Source organism: Vespula pensylvanica, chromosome 6 (genome assembly GCF_014466175.1).
Source record: "Vespula pensylvanica isolate Volc-1 chromosome 6, ASM1446617v1, whole genome shotgun sequence".
NCBI classification, from domain to species: Eukaryota; Metazoa; Arthropoda; class Insecta; order Hymenoptera; family Vespidae; genus Vespula; species Vespula pensylvanica.
This window is the reverse complement of record NC_057690.1, coordinates 5,795,996-5,822,554: the sequence shown is the minus strand read 5'-3', so window position 1 is coordinate 5,822,554 and position 26,559 is coordinate 5,795,996. Positions and strand designations below refer to the sequence as shown.

Sequence of the window (26,559 nt, the reverse complement as noted above, 5' to 3'; positions counted from 1 at the left end):
AACCTTCGTATAATAATTTTCGTCGATCTTCAAACTCACTTTCTCTCTCTCTCTCTCCCTCTCTCTCTCTCTCTCTCTGTTTCTATTTCTTTTCATTCTATTTTAACCACTCCATCGCTCGTAATCACAATCGAGGTCATCCTTTTTCACGCGACGGAGTTAACTCGTTTCAACTCGGCGCACTTAGCATGCTTCTGCTCGGTCCCTACTTCGATTCTCTTTTATCGTACTGCCGCCATCAGTCCATCTTGAAAGAATGAGAGAGAAAGAGAAGTTGCGGAAGTGGACTTTAATTCGATGGACGCAGCGTGGCGGCGAAGAACGATCGAGAATGTCGCTACGGAATCTCGTTTGCGTGCGCGAAACGCTTCCCAAGGTGGACCGTTTCGCGGAACGAATTTGATTTAACTCGAACTGCGCAGCTCGCTCGCTCGCTCGCGCTTTATGGCCTCGGCGAACTTTCGAGGATAAAGTCGGATAAGACGACGGTGGTGGCGGTGATGGTGGCAACGATGGCAGTTGCTCATGTATATGTACTCCTTAATTTGAATTCTCGCCCTCTTCGAGCTATCGGTGTGGAAAGAACGACGCGGTAACGTGAGACGTTATGACTCGAAAGAGAAAGAGTACGTTCGTCTTTCCCAGGAAAACTAAAGCCTACAAAACTTTCCCACGTACTGGCGCAAGCACCGAGAAAACTTGGAAAATTTAAGAGGAAGTGGTCAGAATATTTCCAAAACTCTCACTTGCTACTTATACTATATCTCAAATCTTAGAGAACTATTGGGTTGTCTGAAAAGTTCATACCGAATGCCTATCTGTTCGTATCATCTTCAATGAGACAAAAAGTTCAAATAAATCACTTAATATCGTTTTTAATATCATTATATATATTTTTGAACGTGCCCATTTTTCTTTTAGCTATTCACGTTACTCCAAATATTACCAAGATTACTAGCATTATATTATTATAATTCAATATACGTATATACAGTTTAGTTCTTTTAACATTTCATTCTTTAGTTCTTTCAACATTTGGGGTTTGGAAATGTTTCATTTCTGAGTTAGAAGACTTTCAATTATCATCTTACATTAGTGTACTCCAATTGCAATGTTGATAGATGATATTTTACATCTCTTTTCGTAGTTTTATTACTTCCAATATACATGTTGATACATATATTTGATTCTTACTACCGAAGGAACAATAACATCGACGATAAATAAGTTAGTACGAAACGTTTTCCATAGCTAAAGCATACCTATGAACGAGGCTGAAAAGACACGAAGCGGTTCGTTTGTACGACACCGCAGTGAGATTCACGCGCGGACGGCGCCGTACCGCAAAACCGCAGGTGGCGCGAAATTTTCGGTGAGGAGTATTACTAAGTAATTTGTTCTTTCTCCACCCGAAGGTCTGCGGTAAGATAGACGACTATACAATCCGTTCCATTCTCCTCGCTCCGACAGAAACGACGATGAGTGCGAGAGAGAACACACTTTGTATTTCTCGCGCATCCTTCGGGGCCACCATCAACGACGAAACGACGACGACGACGACGACGACGACGTCGACGACGACGAGTGGATGATTAAAATGAACCATACTCTACGCGCGTAAAATCGAAGAAACTCGAGCGAGAACGACGTCTCGAGTGCCTCGATTACCACAAGAAGATATCAAAATTAAATTAAATTTGATTCTTTTCATTGTTTTCGATCTATCCTCAAATAATTAATATTAATTTGTTGTATAAATTAATACTAAATTAGTATTAATGTTCTATTGATATTTTGCGGTATAAAATTGCTTTTAATTATACATATCTATTTGATATCCTGTATAATGGCAAAATAGAATTATTTATTATCCGTATAATATTATAGGATTAAAACGAAATCTTATAAAATTCTTTGTAAGATCTCGAAGGGTTTAATATATTCGTTCGTTACGTGCTTTTAGTTTATCGATGTCGTACGGTGAACGTCACGCTTGTCTTTCGCCTTTAATCGTTGGGAACTTGGTGGTATGCGAAGGACATACGTTGCCGGGACATTCGACCGTCGAGAATTCGGACGAGAATATGGAACGGAGATGGTTTTCGAAGAGAGCGAAATCGTTGAAATACGAAGGAATACGGCTAATCCTAAATGGAATGCGCCTTGCCTCGATAGAGTCAAGCATCTACTTGCCAAAGAGAGAGGAAGAGAAAAAGAGAGATAAACTATATTTCCTGTTATGTCTGCTTGCTCGCTAATCCCGTCGAAATCGTTGCTCGTGACACTGGCTTTGAACGAATTATTTCGATCACAGTTGTAAATATTCTTAAGCATTTCGTTTTAGAACGATCATTTGTTCGCCTGATCTCTTTTTATACAAACATTGTCCTTCATCATTTCGTTCTTTTTAATTTAATGTTTTGTTTCATGATATGCAAATTCTAAATTATTAAAATATCATACCGAAAAAGATTTCTCCTCTTTGTCTTCTAAAGCCATTATTTTTACAATCTGATAATTCCGATATAATAATAAAACTTATACATGTGAGTCTGATCTAAATGTTTCTACTTTAGCGCTAATATATGTATGATATAAAAGAAGAAAAAAAATGATAAGCGAGAAATTTGACATAAAGCGTAAAAGGATCGTCCGGTTATGCGAACCGCCATTTTCTGGGTCCACTCCTTAGAGTTTGTCCGATGACGTTAATCCTCGATAACGGTAGCGAGGACACGAGCCTCGAAATATCCTCGGAGTTTCATCCTCTGAAGATAACACCGTACATGACGTATCCTTTCAACTTCGTCCGTCGCTAACGCGAATGACTCAACGGCGGCTCGAAATAGGGATAAACAAGTTTTTCGGTAACATTCCGAAACATCGGCGTGCAATTAAAATCGAGCTTAAGTCCGGTCCGGTTGACGGTAATCCTCGATAACTGCGGTCAAGACACGTCTCATGACATCGCAAAGGTAATCACGCGCCCGAGATAGAACTCGTTGCATGCTGCCGATCCTTGTCTTTTGCGACCGACGTCAACGATTTACGCTTTTACTTTCTACTCACCACGCATCTACCTAATCATTAAAAGCCGACGTAAGTTGAGAAGTAAGTAGAAAGAATGAACCAACTTTCGAGTATCGCGCCCGAGCCTCTTCCGAAGGAACCATGAAATTTTCGAGAAGATTTCGGATTAACAGAGTATCAGCTTAATTCCTATAATGATTTTTCGAAACGCTTAAATAATATCGATTCAATGGACATCGGGAGACGATATGTTTATACATTATCGAAGTGTTTGATTATCAGGACGAAACTCCTCGCTAGATTTCAGCGAGTTTTCGCGCAATTACGCGATCAATGAAACTGGTGAGTTGGAGAACTCGTGCTGAAGAACTCGTGGAAGCCGTCTCGTAGAGGAGATCGTGTCGTCGGCACTTTCATCTCGATCGACACTGATGCGGGGATAAAGACATAAAACGTAACGGGCGTCCGTGAAGAGAGTGCATAATGGTAGTTTGCGTTGGACCGAGGGAAACGGTTGAAAGGCGGTCCGAGAAAGGAAGGAAGGAAGGAAGGAAGGAAGGAAGGAAGGAAGGAAGGAAAGAAGGAAGGAAAGGCAGGAAGGAAGGAAGAAATGATAGGAGAAGGAGGAGAAAGGAAGAGAGAAAGAAAGAAAGAGAAGAAGAAGAGAAAAGAAAAGAGAAAAAGGAGAAGAAAAAGGAAGAGGAGGAGGAGAAGGAGGAGAAAGGACAGCAAGCCAGCCGGTCGGTTCTCTTCGAACGACGACGCTCGAGACTGACTCGAAGCATCCACGTCTCTTTCTCTTCTCTCGTATCCTTTCTCCGTCTCTCTCGCTACGCGGCAAAACGATGTGTGTGGTCCATCGTGGCAGCCGCCAGGGCCGACTCGCTAATAACATCCCCTGCCCTCCGTTCCCTTCGAAGGAGAGCCACTCTCTCGCCCCATGCCGGCGAAGGAAACGGGTAAAAAGGTACCAAAGATTCAGAACCCAGTCCGCAAATCGTCTTCTATGAATGCCTCCTCTCGATCGACGCTCGACGACGCTTGCGCGTCACCCATTCCCCCGCCAGCACCAACGCCGCCCTCTCCTAGTCCTTTCTCACCAACTCTGTCTGTCTGTCTGTCTGTCTGTCTTTCTCTCTCTCTTTCTCTTTCTCTTTTTCTCTTTCTTTCTCCTTCGCTTTCGCTCTCGTACGTTCAATCTTACAAAGCCATCGTTCTCGACTCTTTTCTCTCATTCTCGATCCTCTCTACATTCTTCGGCAGACCTTCTCTCCTTTACACGCCTTCCTCCTTTTTACAATTCCCTCGAAAAGCTTCGAACGCGCGTCCGCTTGTCGTGCTAGCGAATTTTTCGCATTCTATCGCTTCATTATAAAAGCCGGCCACCAGCAGCCAGCTCCCGGATTCGGGGGACGGAAAGACGACGATACTCCGATACCCCAGCAACGAAGTCGAATCACGCCGTCCTCTTAGAATGTACCAAGAAGGAACCTGTTTTCGGTCCACCTTCTCGTCCTTTTCCACGAGCGGCCTCCCTCTCGTCAAGCAATGCCGCCACGATTTTGCGCTCGTCACTGTCCCCACCGTCGAAATTTTTCGAAAGGAATTAAGCTACTCTTTATTCTCATTTACTCTTCTTCCTTCCTCCTAGCTATAAGATTCTTTATTTCTCTCTATAGAAACGATTTATCGATCCGCGAAGGAAAGTAAGAAAAAGATCGAAAAAGAAGAGTCACTTATTTAAACGATGTGTATAAAATAAAAAAAAAGGGAGAAGAGAAGAGAAGAGAAAAGAAAAGAAAAGAAAAGAAAAGAAAAGAAATAATCGATCGTTCTTCGATCGCTCTGGAATCCATCGAAAAATATATGCTTACATTTAACGAGACGAACCTGTAGTATCGTCACTTAAACTCTTACACCCGAGATTCTTGTTGAGGCGAAAGAGGAAAAAAAAACCTAGCACGAAGAAGGACGATCGAACGGAGTCAAAAGTCTAAGCCAGCGATTTACCATCCGGAGAGCCGTGTCGACTTTAGGTTCCAGCTTGTGTTTCGTAAATCCCAAGTTTCCGAGAGTGGACAGGACCCACCGAGAAAAGAAGTAGTACGAGCTTCGGGGATTATCTAGAGATTCGTGACAAAGCGCGTAATGCGATTTGGTAATTATTTTTTTTTCTTTTCTTTTCTCAAAACTCCCAGCAAGATAATATTACTCCTCCTTTAATATTATAATATTACTAGATCGCATCGAAACTGTATCGATCTTTAATCGATTATCTATCTCGTACGTACGTTTGACTCGCGTACTTGAAAACAAACCTCACGCGAGTCATCGTTATTATTTTCTAAGTCGTTACATCTCAATTCGGAGCCACCAATTGCGATAGCGATTCCATGGCAGGTATCGACGCTCTACCTGATTTTATTGCACGTCTCGTCTTGTGGCTTTACGTGGCCAAGTTGGGCGGAGTCATCCACAGTGGTTCTCACAACGAATCGATCTTTTCTCATCGAAGAAACTCTGATCGAAGATATAAAATGACTGGAAGACAATAATTGATAATGGAAAACAGTTTTCTTCCAATTCGTTAGAGTTTAAAGATAAATTTAGTATTATTTTTATTAAATCCAAAGTATTTTATCAAAAGCGCATTTATTTTAATCACTTAACGCTGTTGCTTTAATTCGCGATTTTTCCTAGAGAAGACATAAAAGCTCTTGAAAATATTCAAATGCTTTCGCTTCTTTCCCGTATTCTCGCGCTACGAAATGCAGAAAATACGTGTGGAGAGCATCGTAAAAAGCCGTTGTTAAGTATTTATCCATTAAAATGAAAAATCGTCTTTCCCGCGTTTATTAAATTTTCAAAAGGAATCGAAGTCTCTACGTATATATGTATGTATGTATATATATGAACGACGACGAGGAGGCATACATTGTTTTACCAAGTAAATGTTTAAAATATCGTTGAAACGTCGAGAGCGCGCGGCGCGGCTGTAAACTTTCAATATCGTTGGGTGCATTTTCAAAGCTGAATGCGCACTGCACTCGCGTGATGTTGGCACACGGTTGCTTTACGTCAGTATCAAGAGGCACTCAGCGTCGAGGGAATTGTGCGCATCCTTAAGGTGGAAGCTGGAGAGATGATAAAAGAGTGCAAAAGGAAAAGATAGAAAATAGTATCAAAGACGTCGGAATGAAATGTATTTTTAGATGTCTTATTGATCCACGACCCCGAACTCAAAATCAACTTCTACATTTGTATTCGTCGAAAAGATGAAAGAAATGCGGGATGAATGTTAAAGAAACGGATTAATAAAATATAAAATAAAATTATGGGAAAATGTTAAATACATTCATAAAATCATATCACAGATTAACTTATCGTATAACTTTGATATTAAACAACCTTTTTCTTGAATTAACAAGTTGGCTTTGAAATTTCTGAGAGAATAAAAAAAGATAACATTTTAAATATCATATTTCAAATTTTTTAATCCTAAAAAAGTTGCTCGGTTTTATAGATATGTATATATAAGAGATCAGGCGATCATTTTATCAGATTAACTACATGTCGAAACGTATTTTGTAATAAGTCATAAGATTTATGTATAATGCTGATGCATCTGTAGCATTAAACGTGCTTGATGTTACCGCGTTGCACAACATCTAATTGATATACGTGAATATTGAAAATTTTTCATTCCTCTCTAACGAAAGTCAAAATCTCCAGCGATTCTGAAGCCGAAGAGAATCGGCTTGATCTTTCATTGTTACGCCGACAAAGTCGTGGCTCTCCTTGACACATCGGAGTATGCTCGTCGCGAGTACTTTGTCACCGGGACTACTTTATGACTACTCCTACAAACCTGCCATCCCCTTCATCCTTCTCTCCTGTTACCAAGCACGCTTTGTTTTGTTCCTCGCTGCTGGTAAAAACATACCGTCAACCGAGAAAAGCAAAAAAGCCATCGTTAAGGCAATATTTTCGTATAGATCGCCATAGAGGGTAACATTTCAAAAAAAAAAAAAAAAGAATAAACGCAGAACTCGCACAAGGCTCCAACACGCAACGAACAATACCCAGTGATATCGATACATCGTTGGAAATCGATAACGCATTGTTTCTCGAGCCCATTATCTCTCTCTCTCTCTCTCTCTCTCTCTTTCTCTCTCTTTCCTTCTCTTTCTCACTCTCTCGTCTTTCTGTCCCTTTCTCTCTTTTTCTTTTTATCTGTCTCTTTCCTATGAACGATTACGAATCTCGACACCAAAACGAGGCACGTGTCATTGATGGACGAGCAACGTCGTAAACGGGTTTTATGTATCACCGATATTTTACCCCTTTCGATCAACGAATCATGAAAAACATTCAGTAAAAAAATATCCTCGTAATTTAAACTCAATTTAAACTTTATTCCTTAACTTCTCCACAATTTCGTTTATCTTTTCGCAATCACGATCAACCATTTCACGGATACGCGAGCACGTTGAATAAGAAAGAGAAGAGAAATAGATCTCGCGTGAAAACGAGGGACGCGTGCCATCGAAAGAAAGGTATTATTCCTCTGCGCGGAAATAAAAAATGGCAAGTCATCGAAGACAATGCAGTTTTATACGCATCGTGAATTCGATGTAGATATATCCTTCGTAAAAATTCTAATTCGTACACGTATATGTTTTTGGAAGCTAATGTGAGATTGCAAAAAAGTGATGGTAATATTATTTAAATAAATTGATCTATAAATAGTGAATTATTAGCATCCAATTGAAAATGTCTTAGCAACGATATAAGTTCTATCAACAAATTATATTTTCCTCGAGTAAAAAATGCTTGTTAGGAATTTTCTCTGACGATATTATTAAAGATTCTAGTATACAAAGTTTTATCATTATAATACTTGTTCTAGTTCAATAACCTTTCACGTTGTGCAAACGCTTACTTTAATCACACCGCTTCGCTTCAATTTCACTTTTCCTCCCTTTCACTGGCGCCAACCCTTCGATCTTTCCAACTTCGCTCTTTTTTCTTTCTTTAAATAAACGTGCAGGTGGCTCTGCAACGAGCGTCTGTCGACGGACACTAGCCTCTATTTTCACACGTCATCGTCGACGTTGGTTCCAACTGACAATGACATATATATATATATATATATATATATATATATATATAATATATACATATATGCATATATACATACATACGATCCTTTGATGATATTTCCCTTGTAACGTGGACAACTCGAACCGTTTCTACGATATATGAGAACGCCGCATGATCCAAAAAAAAAATTGAAAACTTTTGCAGCGATAGTTTTGTTTAAAGAACGCTCGTCTATCGACAGCAATATTGTGATCGATCAATACGATCGATTTCGTTTAAAAACATTCGGTTCTTTCAAATATTATCGTCGATACATAAAAAAAAATATCGACGAAAATAACTTTTTACAATTATTTTAAGTTTCTTTTATATGTTCAAACCAATATATTCCACGCACATAGAAAGTATAGAAAAGTAGATTACGCTGAGAGCGAGAAATTTTCAATCGGATTTTCAACGGACAAAGTCGAACTAGTCGTAGAAACTCGTCGTGTCTCATATTGTACTGCCTCTAAAAAGGAAAGAAAAGTAATAAAATAAAAAGAGAAAGGAAAAAGGATACTCCATTGTTGGTTAACTCATCGTACGAGCTCGCTGCTTGAAAGCTTTCCGCGGCGATGACACAAACGATTTTGATTAACTCGTCTTGTTAGAACGTATGTGCTTGTACAAAGCCTAATTAAGTACGCACTCATCCCAATTGTCAATGCATACGTGTAGTCGCTATGCGCTACGCTACAAGCTTGTCGGCTCTCACCGGACAATAGACATTCGTACTGAAGATTTTTTCAAGTTTAATCAAGTTCATCGACATTTATCTACATTCTCGACGATACTTTGAACTGGCTTTTGATGAATAAAAACGATGTAATAAATGCATTTAATCGAACATATTCCTTTAAGCATATTCCTATTCATGTGCTTCTATAAACTGCACTCCAGGAAAAAAGAGAAAAAAGAACAAAAGAATTGTGAATATCAACAGCCATAAAACATACGCTGTTTTACTTCAATAAACTATTTATAACAACACTTATATTTATCAATCAACCTAATATTTTTTTGTCTGCTAAAATTCCGATAATAGCAAAGCAAATATTTGTTTATTGGGTAATCCCTCGTTCGTTCCAACAAATTTTTGAATTTACCTTCGCACCGTGCTGGTATGATACAATATTGTTCGTTCGTCGAGACTCTTTAATAATTTCAAAACGAGAGGAGACGAGTATGACGCGACTCCCGCGATGAATTACCCGACCCCATTCTCTTTGTAACGTAATCTATCCATCTACGTATAAAAGCGAACGTAGACGCTGACCAGGGGGTGCTTTCTAATTTGGCTGCGACAAAAAGCTTTTTCCCTTTGGATCCCGACGCCGACGTCGATATAAACGCGTGCATGCATTTGCTTCGACTTCAGAGTGCCCCACGTGATAAACATACAGTTCTCCATTCTCAAAATATTTCTACGTTAATGATGAATGAAAGATTAAGTCGAAAATAATATCGTAGACAAGATAAATCCGGTATTAAATCCTTTTTGGATTTAAAGTGGATAATTTCTTTTTTAAGAACGTTTAATAAAAAACTAAATTAACGTCACAAAATCCTAGAACTCGATCAAATAAAAATATCTGTCAAATAATGTTGCAGAAATACAACACAATACAACAGATTCATTTCTAAAATTTCGTTCCTTTTATATCGTTCAAAATGAATATGTTATACTTCCGCAATCATATGCATTAAAGGATAAAACATGTCCCAAAAAAGCTATTGATAGTTCTATCAAAATAGGAATCATTTGATAGTATCTTTGTCAAATTATTTCAATATATTAATGGATTATAAGTGGCTTATGGCAATTAATAAAACATATATATATATATATTTACAATAAGAAATTATTGCATGTTTTAAGTATATTAATTTATTTTACAACAGTGGCAAGCTGGTCCGAAACAAGTCCTCATGTTTTGTCTCTCTTAAATTATAATATTTAAAAACAAAGTATTTATTGCTACGAGACTCGAGCACTTTCCTTCGAGGGCCTCACCATCGCTATGCCATGTAATTTATTCTCTTTTAAATTCAATGCGGAGGAGATCACCGCAAGCGGTTCATAAATCAATGGACACTCCCAAGCGACGGGGTTACGCGCTTTAATGCCACTTTGTGGTTAACCGGGATTAGCGCGTAGAAAATGCGAGTGTCCTTTGACGCGTGCGAGGAACGTATTAAGATTTATTTTAATGAACCTTTCGGCCCGCAATCCGACATTCCTTATGGTGCGACGACCCAAGTAGAATGCTCTTTATCAGGTGGGAAGTTGTTACATACAACTTCGTTCTCTTCGCTGTTGTAAACTCGAACTCGAAGCTTTTTAATTATATGTCTAAATATAAGGTATATATACTCTTTATCTATTTCATTGTATGTTTCCAACTTTAAGCAATTTTGCAACATTAGTATGAAATTATCTAAAAAAAAGAAAAGAAACGAAATTACGGTTTTAAATTTGACAAGTACGTATATTGTTCCATTTAAAAACTGAAAGTCACCTTTGTTTCTTCAAAATATCTCTAGAAGAATGAAAATTTTCATACAATTTTTTAATTCTTTAAAACTTTGAAAGATATTCGTTGGCTCGTTATATGGAAAGAACGTCGTTTACGATAAGAAACTTTAAGCATGGCTGAATACACCTGATTTAAATCCCTTTAACGAAGATGCTGATAGAATACTGAGATGAAATATTATGAAGTTCGAAGAGAAAGAGAGAGATCGGGTGAAGGATGACGGCCAAGAGCGATCAAAATGACGCATGATTATTAAAGAGTTAGTTTCAGGAGTCCAAGTGACACCGTACCTCATTGCTTATTCAGGCAGCATACTTTATTAGGGTGGAAGGAAGACAGACACTGCGAGATTATGAGATCGACCTCCGGCCAATGTTCAAGCAGAAACAGAGGACACCCTCGGATGAAGTCTAGAGAAAGAGAGAGAGAGAGAGAGAGAGAGAGAGAGAGAGAGAGAGAGAGAGAGAGGAAGAAGACCTAGTCTGAGAGAGAAAAAGACAGGTCAAGGTAGAGACGGAGAAAGTGTGTGTGTGTGTGTGAGCAAAAGAGCGAGATAGAGAGATAGAGTCAGCAGAGTCGTAGTGGATAACTCGGATACCTTGTACGGAGCAAGCAGCGTTTAACTTCTAATTGAATCGTGAATCCGAACGTTAAAACGATGCTACGGAAAGACTTGTCGGTTAAATCAACCATGCGAAACACCTAATTCGATTATCAATGTCTCTATATATAAATTTACGGATGAACGGTTAAACGATGTAGTTTTTTCAAGTTTCGATCTATTTTTCCACGAACTTTGATATTTTTCGAATAAAACTTTTTCCAATTTAAATCGTCAAAGAGTTACAGAATGTCGTCGCGATAAACTTTTCTCGTTACAATATCTACGGTGCACTGTATGCGCTTGAAATGTAACGAATCCACTTGCATATTTGTACAAAATGTAACAGTAAAAGAATTTCTTTCTTTTCTTAATAAAAATGAAATCGAGCTTCTTACGAAAATGATCATTTATAATTTCTCTTCGTAGAGAAGAAGAAATTCAACGAGTACCAATGAGTCTATCTAGTACTTCCTATCTTTTGCATGGAGTTTTCCATACTCGTATCATACGTGGTCGGACAAACTTCGAGTCACCGTCATAAATTATAAACTGTATTTCCTAAACGATGGAACACGCTTCCCTTGAATCCTGAGGGGAACATACAACGGGTGAAACGAAACGTATGTTCAATTTCTGTAACAAGCGTCGTTTAGAAATTAAGTTTCGTTGAAATTCACGATTGGTAGTCTGAGTTATGGTTCGGTGCGTCTGTCAGTCGCTGAGTTACGGAGGAACATGATTAGATAGACTAATTAATCGAATCCCAATGTGGTGTCGGGAGATAAACTTCAATGAATGAACGATATGTCGCGTCAAAGTCTCTTAACCGCAAATATGTTTCGCAAAATAGAGAAACAAACATGGCCATACAATGCGTATTACTACGCTCCAGGTAAGCTAACTTTTGAGTACGGATGTGATCGCTTACGAAATATCAAGTTTCTCGAATGAAATTACCGTTTGTAGAAATGTTACTCTGCTTATTTTCATTCAATGAAAATCGTGAGAGAAATCTCTTTTTTTTTTGCTGTATTAATTGATAATTGAAATATCAAGAAGTAAGAAAGAGAAATTACTACGAAATATAATTGATCGTTATTGACGATTCATGCACATAATTCGATAACGTATTCAATGTTAAAAAGAATATTCGCGCGTGTAATCAGCAACTATAATACATTATGCCATGAATAGAAAGTAACATGTGCTTTGTCGAAAGCTTAATCGATCAATCAACAGTAAACATAATCATACTCCTGCATTATCTACATATTAGAAACAATTATACATTATGATCTCGACACAAATACAGACGGAAACGTATCATTACGATCGCATTATAAATGCAGGATATTCAAAAAGCAACGATTGACACGCATCTGCACATCAGACATGCAAGCATTTGCTTGTCGCACGTTTTCGAAGGCCGAATCCATAGTCCTGGATAATTAATTTTACAAATCATGAATTATATAACACGAATACTATTATCCTAAGCGGAATACCAAATGACAATGTACGCGAGATTGAGATATCTAATCACAATATCGAAATAAAAAAGAGAAAAAACAATTTAAAAAATAATAGCGCGTAATATTAAATAAATAAAAAGAGAAAGAGAAAATCGATAATAATCAATTATTAAGTTTATTAATACGAGATGTCTAATAAATAAATAAATTCGTTTCCCAGTTAAGTTATGGCAAATAAACGAAAACTGAATTAAACATAAGAAAAAGAGAGAGCGAGAGCGAGAGCGAGAGCGAGAGCGAGAGCGAGAGCGAGAGAGAGAGAGAGAGAGAGAGAGAGAGAGAGAGAGAGAGAGAGAGAGAGAGAGAGAGAGAGAGAGATGGGACAATTTTTCGACGCGAGATCGAGTCGGAAAGGTCGGGAGAAAGAGATTGGCAAAGGAACGGTAGCTCGTCGCGCACGAAGGGTGCAATCTCGTAGGTGGGCCGCGAAATAAATGCACGCGCCTTCGAATTTTCGAGCTTTCGAGTACAGAGGAAGACAGTCGACCATTGTCAGCTCGGTCACGTAAACCGGCGCGACACTCGGCATATGAACTATTGGCCGACATCAAGCCCCCGAGCAATTCCTCCCTTGTGCTTCTGCTCTCCTCTTTCCATCTCTCTGTCTCTCTCTCTCTCTCTCTCTCTCTCTCTCTCTTTCTCTCTTTTCACCCTCGAGCGCGGCATTCCGCTTTCGAGAATATAACCACGCGAAACGAGTTTCGCCAACCCTCGCGTCTCGAATGTTTAAGAGGAGAGGAACGAGAATTTATCACGCTTCGTGGTTTTATACCGCATGAAGGAGGAAGGAAAGAAACAGAAAGAGAGGGAGGAAGGGAGGGAGAGAGGAAGAGAGAAAGAGAGAGGAAAAGATAAAACTATAGCTCTCTCTTTTGTAATTACGAGGAGTACCAGCGCGATCGTAAAACTTGTCGTACTTCGTTTAAAAGTAATCGCAACGATACGGCTCTGCCGTAATCCATGCCTCGTCGGATCACTCTGATCTCTCGCCGTCTGCGTAGACGTGGTAGAACTTTGATTTCGAGAAAAGAAGTAACGCAGAGAGTAGTATGGATAGCAAGTACGGAAAGTAAGTACGTTAAGAGGAGGAAACTGGTAAAAAAATGAAAAAGAAATATGCGAAGCGATTTCTTCTTCGTCTTCTTCTTCTCGATCGCTTAAAACTCGAACGATCGAAAGAGAAAGAGAGAGAGAGAGAGAGAGAGAGAGAGAGAGAGAGAGAAAGAGAGAGAACGTGTATCGGAATTTTCTCATCTTCGAAGACGGCAATTCCCCCGGGGCTTCGCTCGACTTTCTTCGTCTTCTTCTTCTCCTTCTTCTAATTAAGCTCGCGGAGCAACGCATAATCACGACTATCGGATGATCCAAGAAGGGAGGGTAGAAGAGACTGAGCGATCTCGCCGACGAGGACGATTATTTTTAATTCAATCAACGTCGTCGGAGGAGCAAGCGAGCAAGCCTTTCCTCCTCCCTTGGTCAAGAGCATGCTGTCGGTGAGTTAGGGGAGTCGTCCGGACGGATTTGAATACGCACATGCCAAATGTCAGGGGTCCGTGCGCGTCCAGTTTCTTCTTCTTCTTGCCATCGATCCCATTCTCTCTCTCTCTCTCTCTCTCTCTCTCTCTCTCTCTCTCTCTCGCACTCCGAACCGGATCACGTAGCAATAAATAAGGGGAGACGAGACGCAGTAAGACAGTCGCGATGTCGTGCGGAATGCATCGGCTTCTGTCAAACGTTCTGCAACCGGGCGAGTGGACGGAAGAGGACGAGTTGCGACAACGTTCGCTCGCCTGCACGAGCCCTGCGCTGATCCGAGCCTAGATTGCATTAAGGCTTTTCCAAAATGAGCGATCTCTGCCCTCTCTCTCTCTCTCTCTCTCTTTCCCTCCCTTCTTCCTTCCTCACTTCCCGTGTATCCTGATTCTCTTTCTCTCTTTCCAAAGAACGAAGTATCCGACATTACTAACGACTCCCAAATGCGGATACGTTCAACTTACACAACTCTAATCAATTTGCCTCTAATTATGCGAAAAGATTTTTTTTTAAGATATCTTTGATAAGTTGAAAAGATTGGAATTAAATTGTAGGGTTCTGCTCTTGCGAAGACGGATTAAACGAGCTTGTAATTCGGTCGTATTTGCATTACCGAAAAAATTTATTTGTTTTTTAGGAAAATATTATACGTGATTCATATCGTAGGAAATTAGGAAATATTTGCTCTGTTAAAGTCTGGTATAAAAGGAACGAAAACGTTATTGCGATTGCTATACATTCAACGCCCTAAAAAAATAGAAGTATTTTTTCGCCCACGAGATATTCGATAAGAAATATCTAAATAATGAAAGCTTAACCCGCTTAAGCAATCAAAGCTAAAATCGATTGACTTTACTTTCGTGAAACTCCTATCGCTTCGAAGATCGCTTTAAGTAAGCCCTTTCTTTAAAAGATTCAACCCGTGACGTTGCATGAAAAGAAAAAAGAGAGAAAGGTGGGAAGAGAAAGAGAAAGTTGAAACTAAATTCGAGCATAGTCATCCCTCACTCCTTTCTTTTTCCCTCCGTTTGATAGAAGACAGAACTCGATATCAAAATACTCGAAAAGAAACGCGTAGAATTGGCAAGAAGACCATAATTTTTCGTACCGACACCCGAGGGTAAAATTGTATTAGCTATCGAGCACGAGAATGCTGATTTCAAGAGGATCGTGGGAACCCTCCGTTATCCTAGTATCGAAAAAGAGAAAGAAAAACACTTACGTTAGCTAAGCCTGGTAAGCCTCGCGAAAACTCGACCTACCCTTTGCGCCATGAACGGTCACAATTTCTTCTTTAACAGGGGGGGTCTTTCTTGTCACCACACCACCACCATCAGCAACTAATTTCGATGTTTATACAAGGCAAGCAGGGGTTCACGCGCTTCGACGAGCTTGTCGTCGTTGGTGTATCCCCATGAGTAAACGAACTACTTGCTCTCATCGAGGGTTTCCTTCCGTATTCTCCTACTCCTTTTTCTTTTTCTTTTTCTTCGTCGCTTTCTTCGCAACCAGCAAGTTCGCGCCGAATAAACAATAAAAAAGAGGAAACAAAAAGAAGAAAGGGAAAGAAGAAGAAAAAGAAGAAAAAAAAAGAGAGAGAGAAAGAAAAGAACAGAAAAGTCGAGGAAAAGTTTGAATCGCAAGGGAGTCGCCAACCGGGATAAACATATTTTCGCGGTTCGTTTATTATTCGAAATCCCTGTGTGGCCTCCTCTCTTGCGATAATATCGTTCCCTGTAGCTGACACCCAACGACGAAAGAGGACAAGTTCTTTCTCGGCGTTACATTGCAATGGAGAATGTATTCGTCGCCTAACGAAAGCAACGCGTACGACACTCCCAACAACGAGAAGAAGTTTTGTCGTTCTCAGTCAACGCGTTCGAAATGGCGCAAAAGAGGAAACGTAATGCGTTTAGAAGGTGGCTGCATACACGAGCAGCTTTGTCAGCCGTTGCAATGTGTTTATTTGCCATGCAAACGGTATGGGTTCGTATCGGCTTACGAGACCGGACGACGACCGACCGTATAATATATGTATGGGAAGTAGAAATCGAGATGGAACGGCTACGACGGTCGTTTCCCTCTTTCTACTGCTTTTACCGTTAATCCTCCCTTCCGTTCGATGTATAGTTATGCCTTCGTTCGAAATAGTATAAAAGTCTTTCAATATTACGTTTTCATGGAAATAATCGTAAAGTTATTATAATCATTATTATCTTCATTGTTATAACAAAGAATGAAAGATTAGTTCAATTTCCAAAGAAAACCTATCAGAAAGTAATTGGAAAGGCAAGATTAGAATGTTAAGATAAGCATTCCCGCATTATCTATAACGATGTTGTAACAGCTGTAGCGACTTTACCTTGTCAGATACGTATGTATAGGTATACGGCTAATATGATATCATAATAACATAGCCGATCTCGTTCGACGTTTAATAAAAAACGATCCTAATGACCACGTTACGGAGAAAGACGTGCTCGACGCTAATCCCGCTTATTTCTAAACCGTCAGGAGTCCAAATGTATCCCGATAACCTACAATTGAATGGGATAAAGTCGCACGGTAGATAAAACCGAAAAGCCAATGTAAACTAAGCGCTCTATCGTCGGCGTATCCCCAAGCACAGGCGTCTCTTTAAGAGAGCGCAATATCGAATCCCGTTTCCGTTACACCATATCCTCTCTCCTTTCTCTCTCTCTCTCTCTCTTTCTCTCGCGCGCGCGCGCGATAGAACCGATAGAAGCGAAGATTAAAGTGTAAAGCCGATTTCAGTCGGCAAAGCGAGAAAGATTTATCACGACGGCGAGGTTACGAATCATTGATAACGACGCTCGATAAGCCGACTCGAATACAACGAACGATACGATTCTATCGTAATGTTCCTCGGAGCGTTAAAAGCGCGAACGGAATTTCTAAAGCAAACGATTTTACGTGCCTCCAAGACACACGCTTCGTTCGTCCCGATTCGTCGTTTTCCGTGTCGAAATAATAAAATTACGAACGATCGATGTCTTTCTTCTTTCTCTTCCTCCCTCTCACCCACCCTACCCTATCTCGTGCTCTCTTCATCTCTCCACCTCTCCTTTCTCTCTCTATCTCTATCTCTATCTCTTATCGTTCCACCTCGATAATCGAATTAACATCTATCCGATAGATGTTAACGCTCGACGAATTATTCACTCATCTTGACGAATCAAACGTGTCACGTTTCAAAATAGATCCCGGACGAGTAGCATAGGCATCGAAACGAAACTAATTTCTTGATTGCCAACCGACGCAATATCCGCTCGTTAACTCCGATTCTTGGATTCACCCGTTTCGCGGATCTCGTATAGACTATGCAGTTAACGGCTCCGGATACTACTCCGACGATATCTAATTTCGTTTCGTGCCAGGAACATCGCTTAACCTTCCACACAATTCGCTTTCTCCCTTTACTTAGCAAATATGATTCCTTCTGATCTTGAAAAACCAATGCAATATTTGATCGTTCAAAGGGAAGGGAAGAGGTGTGATACTGTAGTAATAAAAAATTGTTTGTTCGGAAAAAATAAGAATGAAAAAGAAAAAAAAAAGAGAACCGTGTCCCGACGAAACTTCACGTGCGATTAAAGTGTTTCGATTCGCTTTCGAAGTTTGCCTTCGAACGCGACTATAAGCAAGTAAATCGAAAAGAATTCAAAGGAAGTTATTTCCCTCCGTAAAGGAGCGCAACCGTTGTTGGTTACGCACTGGGGATTTATAACCGAGCGGTATTTTTCACAGAGATCGTAAAAAAGACGGAGAAGAGTTCGATACCTGATTAAGAAAACCCGAATGTCCTCCTCTTTCGTTTGTATGCAGGAGAACCGTGTCCTTCGCGATTTCGATGTATGACCAGGCATTGTTAGTTGGTTCCGTTCTCCGTCGGCTTGTACCTGAAATCCGTGCAAAAGTATGATCTTTAAGTGCTACGTACGATCGTAAAATTGTCATTGAGCTGTTCGTGAACGCGTATATATATAGCTATCTCTTTTCTCCCTTCGCGAATGTTAAAAGCCGAAAACACGTAACTTTTGTGAAAAGGGCCTTCATTTGCTTTCGCTCTGTTAAATATACGGCCTTCCTTTTAAATGATCTTTCTTACTTTCTTTAGTCGTAATGACAAAGAGAAAAATCATTTATTCGTACAATCGTAGTTGAAATTCAGAAAAATTTATAAATTGTATCTACATGCTAGAAGATCTAGACAACGATCTTCGATGCGGTACGCGCGAGAGTTCGCTGCTTCCACTAATTAGGGAATTTCATTTCCTCGACCTTCCGACCAAACTTCAGAGACAATAGTTAGCAAGAAGGGTCTCCGAGAGACCCCAAATACTTGCTGCACCTCTAAGCAATTCTCGAGTCAGCTAATAGATAAATTATATATCACTGAATGTAGAAGATTGATTTTGAATATCAGAATTCCGCATCGTGTAAAAAATACTAAATATTAATCCTTCAAAACTTAATTTTTTTCATGTCTGAAAAATTGTGCAAATTAATTTATAACATATATAATTTCTAATATTATAGGAACCATATTATAACATGAATATGAACTAACGATTAATTTTACGACGAAAAAACAAAAAAATATTTACATAAGTGCGTGTGACTTCGAAATTACAAACGGCGTTATAAAGGATTAAAAAATATTAAATTGGCTATGATAAGAAAAAAGAAAAAAGTAATAATGAAGCTAAGAAGAGGATGACTGATAGAAAAAGAAAGAGAGAGAGAGAGCGTAGGCAATCTTTCGAGTAGTCTTATAGCACATTCTGACTCACGCATACATTCTCTCTTTCTTTCTCTTTTACTCGATCGCATTTGTGCGCGTGAGTGCACGTTGCGCACACACGTGGTGCGGCGCTCGTTAAGCGCAGTGCGATCCCTCGAGATATCGGCCTGGCTTTAAATCAAGTCCCTCTACCTCTCAACTGCTGTGACTGACTTTGAGCCAAGTCCACGGCCCCGCGTATACGTAAAACAAAAGAATCGTTAACGTCCGCCATGGCGGTGCACGGAACCACGGCGCATTCAAATGAGCTATTGACCATTGCAAAAATGACAACAAGAAGAGCGAACGAGCGAGAAAGCGATCCTGCTTTTGCTACCGAGTAGCCTTCACATCGAAGGGACGCGTCTGTCTCTCGAGAAATCGATCTGACGAGAAATGAGACCGGTTTGACGGTTAGGCAAAGCCGCGATGCCGATTCCCCGCGTTTCAACAACTTTTCGTTGAGATTTCGGCTCGGATTGCAGTCGACGGATGAAAGTATTCATGGAAACTTTTCTTTTCCTATTATTTCTATGTTGTATCTTTCGATCTTTCCTTTTTTACGTGCAGGTTTCAGGTCAAAGAAATCCATTAATTATTTATTTATGTAGTAAGTGTGAAGACGAGTGTGAACATTCAAACGCGAGAAAAATACTCGCCTAACTTCGTTTTATTTTTTTTTTTTTTTTGAATACTATAATAATATTTTTGTTTGAAAATTCTGCAAAAATGTGATCTATATGATTATAACGATTCTAAGATAACTCAAAAGGTGAAACTAATTGCATTACTTTATTTCATTACGATTTTTCAAAATTACTTTTGATCCGTTTAGAATTCGAATAATTAAAATGGACGAACACTCTACGGCGGAAGAGTATTTTAATTACACAAGAATTTTTTATCGTCCAAAGTTATATGCGGTTCTGTCGCGTTTCAGTAATTGCTCCATGATTAAAACAAGAATGCTTTATGGAGCGTGTACGACTAATAAAGTATCATCGATCCTCTCGTATCATGGTCGAAATAATAAAAATACTTTACAAATCACGAACGAGCTCACAAGCGAAATCGCGAACGAAGATACAGGAATACTTTTCACGTTAGTTTTGCGTATCTGCCGGAAACGTTTTAAAAGTATTAAGCCACATTAATTCTTTCAGCTGTCGCATAAAAGCGCCCAATTTTGTGTTTGCGATTAATTAGATCATATATATAGATACAAATCTAGTTAGTAACTAGTTTGCGGCACGTCGAAAATATATGTAAAAGATAGAAAACGAGGAAAATAATATCGGTGAGAAGTAAGGAGGGTTATCTCGATAAATCGTGTTAATACACGACCCAAGTATCATAATTTATCGCGAAGTTATTCACCGGTAATTTCGGCAGCGCGATTCGCCGGTTGCTATCTCGCTTTCGTTTGCTCTCTTTCTCTTTCGAACGTCGACGTAATATTTTAATATAACTTGCAACGAGCTACCCATGTCTCCGAATCCGTACTCGGTCGTGCTCGAGGGTACATACCGCATATTCGGTAAAGTAATTACACTGTCGCTCAATCTTTTGGAAGTAGAGATAAGCTAATTTTATTTTTACTTCGGAAGGATGCCCTTAAAGGAGAACTTCGACTGCGAGAGACGAATGAACGAACGAACGAAACGAAACGAAACGAAACGAACGGACGAACGGAGTACGATAAAGTATCATTCAATAAAAATTAGAAAATCGAAGGAACGTAATGAAGTCAATCGGATATAAAAATACCTAAGAATACCTACATACCTACGTCTTGGGATGAAATGAACAACGAAAGGAAAGTGGATTCATGGACGAAGAGTTGCCGTTTTAAGAATACCAATGGGTAAAAGCGAATTCCACGAGAATTTCTCGTACACATAGAGGCTTTACTAGTGTACAGAACATAAAGTTCCACGAGTAGGAATCCCAACGGAGCAGAAAACATTATAAAAGGGTAAGGAAAATCTAACGGAGATCTGGCGAAGATCTAACGGATATCGATCCACGAGAAACCCACTTCTAACGAGCCGCGAGTTGTGGACGTATCGTGAAAGGACGAGTTCTTCCTCTCCCTCCCTCCTACTCTCTTTTTCTCTCTCACTCTTTCGTTCTTTCTCTTTTAGAAAGTCAGAGTCGTTTGCGCTCGAACGAAGAATGCGTCGATACAACGGTAATTGGCAGGCCTAGCGAAGTAGATAGGCAACGTGATGGTCGAAAGGTCGCAGAGTGGATAGACAAAGTGTCTCGCGAGAGGTACGATGACATCGGCGAAGGAAGAAGATAGAGGAGATCGATAGATAGTCGATCGGCTAAATAGGCGGATAGGTGGATAGATTGAACGGCAGATCGGTAGATACCGGATTAGATGAACGGATAATGGGCAGATAGATATACTTGGAAGTACTTACTAGCTCCCAAGAAGAAGATATTTAGTTATTGAACTATATCGAGTGCCTAGGGAATAGATCAAGTTCAAGATTTACCCGTAAATTCTAATCAATTCGATAGCTAACAATAAGTATCGTAACAATAAAAAAGCATTCCTAATCGAGATTTGAGAAGTCTTTTTTTTTTTTGTAAATATTCAACGTGTTCTGGATTTTAACATTTCGTATATTCTATTAAAAGACACGAGTAGATGTCTAACAAATCGATAACGTATATCGCGTACTATTGACGGCTGCAAAGAGGAAAAAAAGAGAGGAAAAAAAGAAGGGTCCGGAATGGCAAGGTCGAACTGGCCGATGTTCATCTCTATCCTAGAAGGCAGCACATATCTCTGAATATGATTAGCATATGCATGAAGCGGAACGGATCCCTTTCGGTAACATCGAACAAGCGAGTAACGCGCATGTGTGTCAGGCAGAACGTTTTCCAGCAATGTTGTCGTCATTGTCCATTGGGTCACCCTTTCGACGACAGCAACCCCACTTCTACACCCTCCCATGTCGCATATTTTCAGAGCTGAAACGACGAAAGCCTCGTAAACAAACGCAATTCCCTCGTTGCTTCGCACCGTACTTCCAAACTTCAATAATACCTTCCGCAGGTTCCTCAATTAGCTCGTATTTAATTACATCCAGCTACGTAATTGGACCGCGCCGGACTAAACTCGACTAAGCATCAAATTAATATTTGTTGAAAATTCTTAATACTTCCGCTTGATACTGGAAAATAGAGTCGTTGTACAAGCTGCTGGACCGGAACTCAGAAATTCACGAGAGGAATACCAACCGGTTCCGGTATTAACCGTTTCTAGCAGGAAGTTACTTCCGGATGCGATCTTCTCCGAGAATGTAAATCTAAGTCTAGTGGAGAATACATTTTCTTAACGTAAAAAACTACGAGGTGCTCGTTCGAAAAGGGAAGAAGAAGTTGGTACTTATCAACCGAAAGTCTAACGTGTTGAAAAAGAGAATTATAAATGTTATTTCTTTGTAAAAAAAAATTTTGATGGCATTTGGTAGCGTTACGAGAGTAATGCGGCCATTAAAAAGTCTCGAAGAATCGTAGAGAAACATATAGCGCGAGACGGTTATTCCACTTCCCGAATACAGTGCACACGTTGCATACATTTCCACGGTGCAGCTTCGAAGATCGCGCGCGCTCGATAAAACTTTCAAGGGATCTCTCTCTCTCTCTCTCTCTCTCTTTCTCTCTCCCTCTCTTTCTTCCTCACTCTCGGTTGCATAATGCACCAAAGCGGTCGCTCCGCCGCAGTTACACAGACACCGAAGAGTTTCTCACGTTTCTCTCGTGGAATCCTATCGTCGAACGTCATTGAATCGCAATCCGTTTAATAAATTTCACCGGCTGCGACCAAAATCGACAGCCAATACTTCTTTGTCAAATTATATGCGTTCCTATACCTGTAACGAATTCCGTTCGTATTTTATCGATCGAGATTTAGAAAAAAAAAGTTCGATAGCGAAGCGGGACGACGAATAAAAGGAAATTTTCATAAGTTTTATATGAATTCAAAGCTAAAAGTAATAAAAGATTTAAGTGAAAATAAAAACAAACACGCGTGTAGAAGGAATCGTGATATTTTATCCCGCTTATCCCAAAGAACGTATAATTTCTTTGGCAACGTTTCTGAATTTTCTTAACGTCAAAAACTACGTTTCCGAATCGCTATACGTCACGTTCGTGTTCACTTAATCAACGATTTCATCATCCTTAAACGTTCAGAAAGATGTTACGTTGAAGTATTCGGCAATAAGCAAGCACCGATTAAAAAATCGAAAGGTATACCGCGTGGCAACGAAACTGCATTACTACGCTCTCGGCGTAGTACGGAGGGTTGCTCGTAATGGGAAACGATTGGCCTTTAATAGCCCACGTCTGATTGGAAACGATCGGCCCCTCCACGTTTCCTTCTCTTCTGACTACAGTAGAGACCGCTACCCGAAACCAGCAGGCTAAACAGAAAGAAACGTCGTTAATGTAATGCGGCCCGTACCGTGTGTTACCCAAAACGAGAACTTTTTCCCCCCGCTCACGAATTTAATTGCTTTCTATAATACAACTCTCCCACGTCGGAGAAATCGAAGAAATTTCGAGCGATTCGAATAACCGTAATAGTATCACCGTTTATCCAATAAAATTCGAAACTTATAAAACTCCGTTCTATTCATCGTTTTATTTTTAACCGAGTAACGATTTTGTCTATAGCGCAAACTTACCAAGTAGACAACTAAATTTATAGCGACTATGCGATTCACCTTTCACAGCCGATCGGATACAAATTAGTTCGTACAAAACGATTGAGTCGAATAAAATCCTTCCATTTTTATTTCTTTTTTTTTTTTTTTTTTAGCGAAAGGAAAAGTCTCCTCGTTTTACGCTCGTGAAAATCACGAACTTTTCTCATCGACCGATGAATTGGTCACCTGGAAAGGTAATCTACGCTGTTGTGTAAAAGCACTGCCGATGCAAATGGAAAACTGATTGAAAAGTGGTAGCTTAACCGATATGATAGAATATCGATCGGAACGACGCGCAAAGATACCGTTTTGTTCCGACTACACGTGTAATTGTCTTTTTCCGAGATTGGCATACAATTTCCGGCCGAAAAAGCTGTTTCTCTTTCTCCCTTTCCTTCTCCTTTCCTCTCTCTCTCTCTCTCTCTCTCTCTCTTTCTATCTGTATCTCTATCTCTATCTTTTTCTTTTACCTTTTATCTCATGGACGTGCACCCACGAACGTGCGCGAAGTCGAGGGAACGAACTCGCGAGGCGAAGTTTCCTGTTTCCGGTGTCGACTGCGACCTAAAAATTGTTGTACATATTTCTACCTACCTACATACCAACGTAGTATTCAGACGGTTTGCTCGAAAGCATGGTTTCAGGAAAAATATATATACGTTTATAATGGCGATCAGCGTACTTCCGTTATTATTCCCTCGAGAAGAAGGCAAAAGGAAATGCTCGAGCTCTGCGAGATACTAACTTACGTTTCTCTTTAAATATGAATTCACGAATTAAACGTTTAACCTTTCCACGTCCGTTCCTCGTTTTACAAAGATCGTATCGAAGGTGTGATAGTAAATTCTGTCGAATTTCATTCTCTTAAAAGGATTTATGATCTTGAAATCGAAAGGTGTCTACTCTTGAAGGGTTGAGGAATTACATTTTGAGAACCACTGAACTAGAGGGTTGAAAATAGTCGCCAGGGGCGAAGAAACCCTTCGTTCTCGATCTATAGAAGCGACCTATCGAAGGATAGATTTAGATTAGGTTCGAGACGAAGGATGACGAAATGAAAGAGGGAGAGAGAGAAAGAGAAAAAGAAAGAAAAAGAAAAAGAGAGAAAGAGAGAGAGAGAGGAAGAAAGAGAAAGAGCGGAAACTTAAGAGAGTTGGCCTACGGCAACGAGGTGACATCGCGAAGTATTCGAAGAACGACGTACTCGTGGTAGCAAGTAATCCACGAATCGAAGAGAAGCAAGCGATGGAAGCTCTGAGATGCGACGATGAAGAAGACGAGAACTGCGACGACGTTGTGCGAGGAACTTTAACGAATTTGCGCTGCGGGAAACGGAAGAACCTGCTCGCTCGCTTGTTCATGAAAGAGAGAGGAAGAGAGAGGGATACAGAGAGAAAGACAGATGAAGAGAGAGAGAGAGAGAGAGAGAGAGAATCGTTGCCGAGAGAGTCGCTCCAGCTTCGTAGCCCCTGACGGTGACATTGAGTAAGCGCGAGACTTTGGTATTGATTAGATGAGATTAGAAGGGGAGAGAAAAAGAAAGAGGAGACCTCCCGCGATTCATCTACCCTTTCCTTTCTTCCTTCCTTCGTTCCTTCCTTTTCGGGCGCTCTTTCGAGAGTTTACATCGACGTTCATTTATGTCGGGATCACGAAAGCACCAAATCCTATCCGCGAAGTTTAATTCCACTTCGTCTTCGTTCCTGGATCATCCGAGGAGGGATATTACGCGCTGAACGGATACGGAATTAAGGGCATATTAATTGCTGCTCCAAAAAGAGTATCGCCAGGCCTCACGAATGCGCCAAGAACAATGGTGAAATTACGTGACGAGAAGAGGAAAGACGAGAACTACGGAGGGTTAAGGGTGATAGTGATGGTTGAGTGGTGAGGACTGAGGGTGAGGAAAGAGGAAGAGAGGCGTTTCGAACAACGCGGAAGTCTCGCAAGCTCGTAAGCCTAACTTCCCTTTCGCTACCTTCAACGATGCTTCGACGACGCTGAATGCCAAGTTTAGACGGGAAACTCCTAATGATTGCTCGCGCGAAACAACTTTACGAAATGCTCGACATAAGATAGAAGCGAGGGGGGAGAGACTTACGGAGTCAAAGGGCTTACGATTCAAATTCCTGTTGGTAAGCTTCGCGTGTCGTTGGATTCGAAATCGAAAACACGCGCGACGACTATCCTCCTTCTACCAAAACCTCAAGTCCCGCTTCCCTTAAAAAGGATTGCGCATTTAAGAGGGAAGAGGGAATCCATTTAATAATCGGTAAACTGATTACAGCTAGCATACATTCATGAGATATTTCTTTGGAATCCTTCCTCGGTCGCATGTGCTCCTGTGAATTATTTACAGCGAGGATAATCGCTGAAATAAACTTAAAATTTTCTATTAGAACGAACCAACTCGAAATATTAAAAACGCATTATCGCATTATTATTAAGAACTGGATTTATTATTTATGCTGGAACCTTTGGCGTCGTCTTTTCAAAGATATAAATCTATTTTCGCGTATCCAAGGTCTAATACCTTTTTCTCTAAATACAGGGGACGCGAAATACCCAAGATATACAATTGCAAAAAGCTAATGAGTTGTGAAGTGATATTTAAAATACACTTGTGGTTTATCTTCTTCTTCGCCGC

General features: G+C 40.1%; 1 long non-coding RNA gene across 5 annotated transcripts in view; it reads right to left on the bottom strand.

Moving 5' to 3' along the window:
* Window positions 1-26,559, bottom strand: part of LOC122630287 — a 187,781-nt gene that overhangs the window by 143,844 nt on the left and 17,378 nt on the right. For all 5 annotated transcript variants that reach the window (XR_006327454.1, XR_006327453.1, XR_006327450.1 and 2 more), the window contains one exon: window positions 18,183-18,301. This is a non-coding gene — a long non-coding RNA (uncharacterized LOC122630287). The remainder of the gene's footprint in view (window positions 1-18,182; window positions 18,302-26,559) is intronic.